This window comes from Malurus melanocephalus, unplaced genomic scaffold (assembly GCF_030028575.1).
Source record: "Malurus melanocephalus ecotype Western Australia unplaced genomic scaffold, MMel_1.1 scaffold_710, whole genome shotgun sequence".
Lineage (NCBI taxonomy): Eukaryota > Metazoa > Chordata > Aves > Passeriformes > Maluridae > Malurus > Malurus melanocephalus.
Window position 1 is genome coordinate 42129 of NW_026623942.1, and position 9051 is coordinate 51179.

General features: G+C 49.0%; 1 protein-coding gene across 1 annotated transcript in view; it reads left to right on the forward strand.

Moving 5' to 3' along the window:
• The first annotated feature begins 5623 nt into the window (after positions 1 to 5623).
• Positions 5624 to 9051, forward strand: part of ZNF469 (zinc finger protein 469) — a 72852-nt gene continuing 69424 nt past the window's right edge. The window contains exon 1 of the mRNA XM_057384467.1: positions 5624 to 5674. The gene's annotated coding sequence lies outside the window, so the exon portion shown is untranslated. The remainder of the gene's footprint in view (positions 5675 to 9051) is intronic.

Consider the following 9051-nt stretch of genomic DNA (forward strand, 5'->3'; position numbering starts at 1 on the left):
TTTTCTCCCCACCTTTCCTCAGCTCTCCCCTGGCTGTTCCTCTGGCTGTGGTTCCACCAGCCTTTCTCCAGAGGTCAGTCTTGGCTGATTTTTGTGGGTTTGATCTCCCACCTTCCCCTCCTGAGGATTYTCCATCCCCCAGAGTGGGATTTCCTCCCCGTTGGATGCCCAAGCAGGGTCTGGTACAGTGAATATCCAAACTGACCCATCCTGGGATTCTGTGACACAGATTATGATGGTGAAAGTGTTTCCTGGAAAGGATGGAGGCTCCAGGATGGCTTTTAGCTGCTCTCAGGGCTGGAAGGAGGGTGTGATCCTGGRAATTATCCCAAAAATTCCCTCTGCTCCAAGGGATTTCAGGCTGCTGCTTCCTAAATCGGCATCCAGGGAAAGGCTTCTGCTGCTCCATGGGGCTTCTTCCTTCCATGGCTTCTGTCAGCCACAGGCTGGAAGGAAAAACCAAAAATTCCTCCTCGYTGGAAACCTTCCCAATCTCCAAACTGTTTCTCCTGCCTGCACTCATCACACAACTGCAGGAATCAAAGAGGTTGCAGAGTTTGTTGTTATTTTTTCAAGTTTTGGGTTTTTTTTTTTTTCCCTAAAACCTAAGAAGTCCCTAAAGCCAGCGCATCAGGAATTGCTTCACGCAGCTCCTTGGAGGGACTCTCGTTTTACGTGGAAAATGTGTTGATTTGGGCAGGTGCCCACCAGGAAATTCCAAAAAGCTGGAGATGGCCCCGTTACAAAGGGTTTAACCAACCTCAGATGTCCCTTGGCTATAGGGAAGGCAATAGGGAGCACACAGGTCCTGGAAATGATGAGGTAATTAACAAATGTGCAGAAATTAAACCATTTGGCCCTGAATCCTGTGGTTCCAGATGAAATCTCCCCATTTGCCCCCACCTGCTCCGAAATGGGAATTTTCCCAGCAGCCTGTCAAGATCTGGGGTTGGATTTTGCATCTCCTGTGTCTTCACAGGAGGATTGAAAAAATCCTTTTACCACTTTCCCTGGTGGTGGGAAGGATTGGAGATGTCCCCCATCCCATAGCTCGGTGCCAGGATCTTGGGGTGGAATTATTTGGGATTTATTCCTGCAGCCTCCAAGGGAGCTCCACCCTTGGAGCATCCATCGATCCTGGAGGATTCTGCACCCCCTGGAAAACCTTCAGCCCTTTCCTGGTGCAGCTCCAGCCTCACTGCTCTGACCTCAAGCATTTTGGGGAGCCTGAAACCATTTTTAGCTGCCAAGAGGGAGGGAGGGAGGGAGAAATTCCGCGACGCTGGAGTCGCATCCCCGACACAATGGGAGCTTTCCTCAGCCATTTTCCATTGTGCTGCAAATGGCAAAGGTCGTGGTTAATTTGCATGTCTCAGGCTGCCCTGGAGAATTAACTCTGCCTRTCTTTGGGTAATAATGTTCACATCCTGTTGATTTTGGTGTTGGGAGGGAGATCTTTGCTCTTATTTGGAATTTTGACCYAAAAAAAMMCCCCTGGGATTAAAAAGAGTGATTSRARYGGGATAAAGAGGAGGTGGCAGGTGGGCAGTGATTYGCTCTGAGGTTGGTGGCACCTCTCAGCCTGATGGAACCACGAGAATTCCTGGCTGGAGTGACAATGAGGACGGGTTTTACTCTGGGATAAGTCAGGATTGGACCGGAGTTAGGCTCGGCTCAGCGCAGAGCGTGCAGCTCTCGACAGCCTGAAATCAATTAGCCCAAAAAAACAAAGCAGAACCAGCTGGGAATCACTGCAGCTTCCAGGACCTTTGGATCAGGCTCTCCTTGACTCCAGGCCATGGCCCTGCTGGGTTTTTCCCCCCAGTTTGAGATTTTGGCCGGTTCTTGCACAGGGGGATTTGTGGGGTTTGGATGGAGCTGCCGTGGGCGTTGTCCCCATTGTGGGATTTGGGGCAGGGTGTTCAGGGGTTTCTGCCTGTCCCTGTCTCCACAGGAGATGGGAATGGCCCCTTTCTCCCCGGGAACAGGGATGAGCTTCCTTGGGCTCGTAATCTGAACGAGAGGGGTTTAGATGGGATGTTGGGAAGGAATTTTTCCCTGGGAGGGTGGAGAGGCCCTGGCACAGGGTGCCCAGAGAAACTGTGGCTGCCCCTGGATCCCTGGCAGTGCCCAAGGCCAGGCTGGACAGGGTTTGGAGCACCCTGGGATGGTGGGAGGTGTCCCTGCCATGGATTGGAGTTGGAACTGGATGATTTTCAATTTCCTTCCAACCCCACCCATTCCACGATCCCACAATCCAACACCAACCAGGTGCTGTAGGAATGAGGCCCCTCCCTGCACWCTGCTGGTCCCAAAGCCCAGCTCTGATGGTCACAAGCCCATGGAAGGGGCACATTCCTGGCAGTGAGACAATGGGAATGGCCCTGGGGCTGCAGAGCATCTGTGTGTCCATCCTGCTCCCAGAAAAGCCCTTCACGTTTGTTCCATCTGGACAGCAAATGTGCTGTTGTGGTCATTTTGGATCACTGATTGTTGGTTTTCCAGGGAGCAGAGAGTCCCCTCGTGTGCTGGGACAGTGTCATTGTCACCATCRGGGTCTGTGCAGGTCCTTGGGACCGGGGCTCAGCTTGGGGAGATGATGGAGCCAAGAGCACAATTAATTGTATTTATTCAATAATTGGGTGCTTTATCCTCCTTTTGCCTTGCACCCTGGGGCTCACACTGAGCTCTGCACGGACTCTGCAGGGGCAAGGCCTGGACCCTTTGGATTRCTTTTSGAYCCTYTGGAATCCTTTTCYTTGGATTGTGGATCTGGACCAGCTTTTGGATCCTCTGGAATCCTTTTCTTTGGATTCTGTGGACCTGGACCAGCTTTTGGATCCTTTGGAATCCTTTTATTTGTATTCTGTGGATCTGGACCAGATTTTGGATCCTCTGGAATCCTTTTCCTTGAATCGTGGATCTGGACCAGCTTTTGTATCCTCTGGAATCCTTTTCCTTGGATTGTGGATTTGGACCAGATTTTGGATCCTTTGGAATCCTTTTCTTTGGATTCTGTGGATCTGGACCAGCCAGTTTAGTTTTTTTGGGGCTGGTCCATGGCTTTCTTCCAGTTCCTGTTGTTCTTCACGCCTTTCATCGTGTTCCAGGAAATGGAGCTGTGAGCATCAACCAGAGCAGCTTCATCCCTCCATCCCATGGTGCTCCCAGTAAATTAAAAATGAAAATTAATTATTTTTTTGTTATTATTTGTGATGTGACTTTGGTTCTGAGCACAGAACCCCAACATTCCAGCACTGTCCCAGATTCTGGCAGCAGGTTCAGTGTCAGATGGGCTCAGTTAGGCCGGGCTTAGTGCAGAGCCCCAGGATCCCAAATCCCTGCCTTGTTCCCTTCTGCCATCAATGAAGCCATTGAGGCAATCTTTAACAAATAAACAACAAAAAAAAGCATTTTTGGGCCGGCAGTGTGATGGAAAATGACTCATAGGAAAGCAGGGATAAAGTCCACTCTAGGATTAGGCATTCCACATGGCCAGTTTGTGCTGGGGCTCCAGGAATGCTGTGGTTTTTTTTCTCGGGATGATGCCATTGTGGAATGATGTCAGCAGGAGCTGCTGGAGCCTGGTGGTTTCTCACAAACACGGGTCTTCTGCAGCTTTTGGAAAATCCGTGGCCGGCGTTTTTTGGGAGGCTCCAGGCAATTATTGCCATCAGAGTTTCCAGCCTGGCTGAATGCCATGAAAACTGATTTCTGCCCCTCAGTTTTGTAGGATCTGCTTTTTTTTTTTTTTTCCGCTTGGGATTGGGTGTGATAAAACTGGTCAGGATCCTTTGTGCTGGTTTAGAACCACCAAAGGATGGATCCAGCCCTGGAGGATCCAGTCCTAGGAGGAAGGGGGATGACATTAATGGGAATGAAGAGAAAAATTCCTACAGGATGGAGGAAAAGGGGGAAAAATACTCTGCACAATTAAGGCTGGGGATGCTCAGCAGGGACAGGGGGTGGTGGGCACCAAAAAGGCTTTGGGARGAGAAACCTTAATCCAATAACCCGGGATCCTCCTCTGTGAATGTTACTTAAAAGGGGCATTTCCAGTGGCACTTCCAGAGCAAAAGAGATTCCTGAGAGGGGGATGATGCTCAGTTTCCCTTTCCTGTTATCCTTTGATCYTTGTTTTCAACCCAGTGATCCCTAAACCCATTGCTGAATCTGTTTTTGGTTATAATTATTTTCACATTATTTATGTGAACTGTTCAATAGAAAGGGAGGAGAGAAAAATACCTTTACGGAAAAAAATTCTTTTTTAAAAAAAAGCGCCTTTTAAAGGTTTGTTGACCAAAACTTTCTCCTGAAGTGTCCATGAGCATGCCCGGAGGATGGTATTAATGAGTTCAGGTATTAATGAGAAATTAATTAGCTCTAATTTTCTCACCATGGCAGTCCCTACCTGCTGCGTAATCGACATTAACACCAAATTAACACAAAATACAAATATAAACGAATTAATACAAAACACAAATAMAAACTGAGTGAGATTCCAGCTGGGGAAAGCCCTTCTGGCCACGTCCCATCACAGGAATGCCATCCCCCACGCTGCCATCCCGCTGTTCTTCACCGGCTCCGTGACCTGGAAGAAAACTCGTGGAAGATTCCAGACCCCGAGAGGGAATGAGGAGCTTTGGGGCAAGGCAGGAGTGTGGGGGAAGCCACCCTGCCCTTCCCAGAGATGTTTTTAGGGGATTAAGGAGGGGATGATCGCTCTCCAGGCCTGTCTCAAGGTTGAGGAATTACCTGGAGGCCCTGCTGGAATGCGTTTTTGGATGGCTGGAGATTTTTTTCCCAATGCGCGGTGACAGGAGGAGAGTTCAGTGGGCTGGAAAGGGCTCCGAGCTGTCAGAGGGGTGGTGGCTGCTCCAGGAAAAGCTGATCTGGGCTCTGGGATCAGCTCTGCCCTTTGCTGGGCTCTGGGATCAGCTCTGCCCTTTGCCATGGGGATCCTGGGCGCTCAGACTGAGCTCTGGCTGCTCCACCGCTTGGGTTTGGAGGGGAACAGAGGAAGAGGAGGAATCCGTGAAAATTCCTGCCTTTCCTGAGGTTCGGTGTTGCTCCATCTCCAGGAAATGCTCACATTTCAGGCAGGTGGTGATGGAGAGGAGAAGTTTGGATCTCCACCACTCAAATCATCTCCAGGAGTCTGCAGAAGCCACTTTTCCCAAGGCCTGGCTGGGAGCTGGAATGATGGGAAATGTTTGGGGGAAGAGCTGGAATGATGGGAAGTGTTTGGGGGAAGAGCTGGAATTTGGGGGGCTCCAAGGAGCCCTAATTCCATCCACAGCCTCCCCCAGCTGTGGGACCGGCTGGGAAACCCTTCCAACCCCATTCCTGTAGGACAGGGATCAGTCCCACTGTCACAAAGGGTTTTTTTGCTCTGTCCTGCAGCCTTTCCTCCTCACATCCCTCCGGTGCTTTTCCCTGTTGCTGTTCCACTGCTGATAACCCCGAATAAACCAGAAGTGGGAAAATGATGGAGCAGCAACACAAACCTGTTTGCTAAAAAAAAAAAAAAATGGCTCAATGGGGTTGTTTTTATTCATCCCAAAGGTGTCCAGGGGCAGATGAGGGGCTGGGAGTGGAGAACAAGCCTGGATTAACAGCGGGGCCATCCCAGACTGTGCCACTTCCCACCGGAACGTGGATCCAGCTGAGGGAGGTAAGGAAACAGCTCTGTGGTTTTTCCTGGATTGGTAAATCAGCAATGTTTTCCAATCAGAAAATTGGAAAAAATTTTCAGTGTTGTGGGCTTTGCTGGTGAGGTTTTGGGTGCTGCCAGGCCCCTCTGACTGCTCCCTGATTCCCACATCCATAGGGATTGTGCCRTCCTTTCCCAATGGATCTGTTGGGTTGTGATGATTAGGATGTGATGCCTTTTATAGGGTGAGCCCAAATTACCCCACAATCCCAAACAATTCCGGTCAAAGATTTCCAGGATGTTGGATTTACGGAAAAGCTGAACTTTTTGTGCCACTTCTGCACGGATAACCTTGGGCCGGCAAAACCAACGGGAAACTCCTTAGTGAGCCCTGAGCCATGGATTGTCTGTTCCCAAAAACAAAGCTGGACAGGAAGGAAAACAGGAGGAGAAGGATCAAAAGTTCTATCCCAGTTTACACCGCAGGGCTGGGAAGGGTTGGCAAACACAATTTTGGGAAAGAAGCAGCCCCGAAGCAACTCACGGCCAGGGAGGGTTCCACCGACCACAATCCCACATTAACATTTTTTATGGTAGAACTGGGATTACGGTGCAGAAAAAATGAGGAATCAGGCAAGAAAAATGCTCCTGAAGTGCCACGGAAATCCCCGTTCCCTTCCCAGCCCTGCCTCCATCCTTGGGAAGGAGCCTTTCTGGGCCTCCTGTGCCAGCCAGGGCTCGGATTTGGGTTTTCCCTCATCTCAGCGCTCCCGGGACCTTTCTGCCGAGCAATTCCCGAGGTTTATTTGCTCTCCCGAGGAGCTGATAGMCTGAATATATCCCCAAAATCAACACTTTGGACTGTGCAGTTTATTTAACGAGCTGCCCTCACTCTGCTGTGATTAAGTCCGTCTGCGGCCGGCTGTTTTGCTTAGCGTTGAATTCCCGTTATTTTGGGAAGTTCATTTCCAAGCYGCCTTTTCCCGAGCWCCTTCCCYTCCTCCCTGCTCCTGGATTGCCATTTTCCCYTCCTGGCTTCCAAATTCCACCTCTCAAAGTGTGAAAATTCACACTGGAATGAGAGGTTTCCTGCAGGAAATCCCAAAACCTTCCTGCTGCCGTGGGAAGGATGCTCCAAACCTGCATTTGGGACATCCCATGATGGTGGTGGCATCAAGGTTCAGGGACCTCTTGACCTGCGTCCATTTGTCCCAAAAAATGGTGGCTCCAGTGGTGACATTTGGGGTCTGTGGGTGGTGACATTTGGGGTCTGTGGTGGTGAATTTGGGGTCTGTGGGTGTTGACGTTTGGGGTCTGTGGGTGGTGACATTAGGGGTCTGTGGGTGGTAACAGACCTTCCTGGCTTCCAAATTCCACCTCTCAAAGTGTGAAAATTCACACTGGAATGAGAGGTTTCCTGCAGGAAATCCCAAAACCTTCCTGCTGCTGTGGGAAGGATGCTCCAAACCTGCATTTGGGACATCCCATGATGGTGGTGGCATCAAGGTTCAGGGACCTCTTGGCTTTTGTCCATTTGTCCCAAAAAATGGTGACTCCAGTGGTGACGTTTGGGGTCTGTGGGTGGTGACATTTGGGGTCCAGCTGTGGGATTGGAATTGGGGATCTCCTCTGACTGCAATTATGGGATCTCCTCTGATTGGAATTAGAAATCTCCTCTGATTGGAATTATGGGATCTCCCCTGGTTTAAATTAGGGATCTGCCTTCCCAGGGCACAGGTTTATTTGGGTTTTGGGTGCTGAAGTTTTTGTGCTTCCACTCCACAGCTCTGCTCCTTCTCCGGGCACTCCAGAGCTGCCTCCTCCTTACATTTTCCCCATTTTGAAGTTTTATCCTAAATAATCCCAGTGGTCCTCTCCTGAATTCCTGATGTTCAACCTTCTCACCACTCATGGGTGATTTATAGAACCTTCATTTTTCAGTTGGGAGCAATTTTTGGGATTAAGGTCTCCCAGATTAATTGGAATTACAATTCCCAGTGCTCAGGACTTGGGGGGAAGCTGGGGCTGTGGTTTGAGGTGTTTTTGGGATAACAACTCCCTGTTAGCCCCAAAACACAGCAGTGAACGAGCCAGGAATTGGATCCACAGAATCATGGAATAATTTGAGTTAGAATTTGGTTAAAATTGATCTATTCCAACCTCACCTTCCACTAGACCACRTTGTTCCTGCAAAAATAATAATAAAAAAAAAGAACAAAAATCCTGTCTTAGGAGATATTTTACACTTAAATATTGCTCCAAGGGAAAATTAATCCCAAATTTACRTGGAAAATCACCAAAAAATGGAGTCACATATCCTGCAAGACCTCCAGGAAATTGGCACAAATAAATTRCCCCGAACAAAATTACCCTGCACAGAGCACGTGTGTTCCGAGGGAGGGTTTGGAGAAGGCATGGAGACTTTCTTTTTTTTCCCTTGGAAAAGCTAATGGATCTCATCATTTTGCACAGCCCTACTGGAAATAGGAAAGAACCTGCCTTGTCCAATTAGGAATTAACAGGAGAGCAGCAACAGGGAAAAAGATTTTATTTATATTAAAAAAAAAATACAGAGAGAGAAGTGAACTTGTTCTTGAGCTCCATGAAATCCTGCTGAATTGGGAATTCTCTCCAATTTGCAATAGTTGCTGGTACCAAAATGCTGGGATTTTGTTGCCAAAAATGAATTTAAAACGCATCAGGATGAGGATGGAGGGAAAACCAGGAGGGCCATGATGGGGTCACCTCTTCCAAAATCCAATTCCCCAAAATCTGAAGGTGCCCGAGCCCTTCTGGTCTGATCCCCTCAAACACATCCGTGGCTGTTCCTGGCACAATTCCTGCTGCTCCTGGGAGCTGGGAATGGTTTTATTCCCTGTATTAAGTGGGATCTGGGAATGGTTTTATTCCCTGTGCCAGGTAGGATCTGGGAATGGTTTTATTCCCTGTGCCAGGTGGGATCTGGGAATGGTTTTACTCCCTGCATTAGGTGGGATCTGGGAATGGTTTTATTCCCTGTGCCAGGTGGGATCTGGCAATGGTTTTACTCCCTGTGCCAGGTGGGATCTGGGAATGGTTTTATTCCCTGTGCTAGGTGGGATCTGGGAATGGTTTTATTCCCTGTGCCAGGTGTTATCTGGGAATGGTTTTATTCCCTGTGCTAGGTGGGATCTGGGAATGGTTTTAATCCCTGTGCCAGGTGGGATCTGGGAATGGTTTTAATCCCTGTGCCAGGTGGGATCTGGGAATGGTTTTACTCCCTGTGCCAGGAGGGATCTGACAATGGTTTTATTCCCTATATTAGGTGGGATCTGGGAATGGTTTTATTCCCTGTGCTGGGTGGGATCTGGGAATGGTTTTATTCCCTGTGCTGGGTGGGATCTGGGAATGGTTTTATT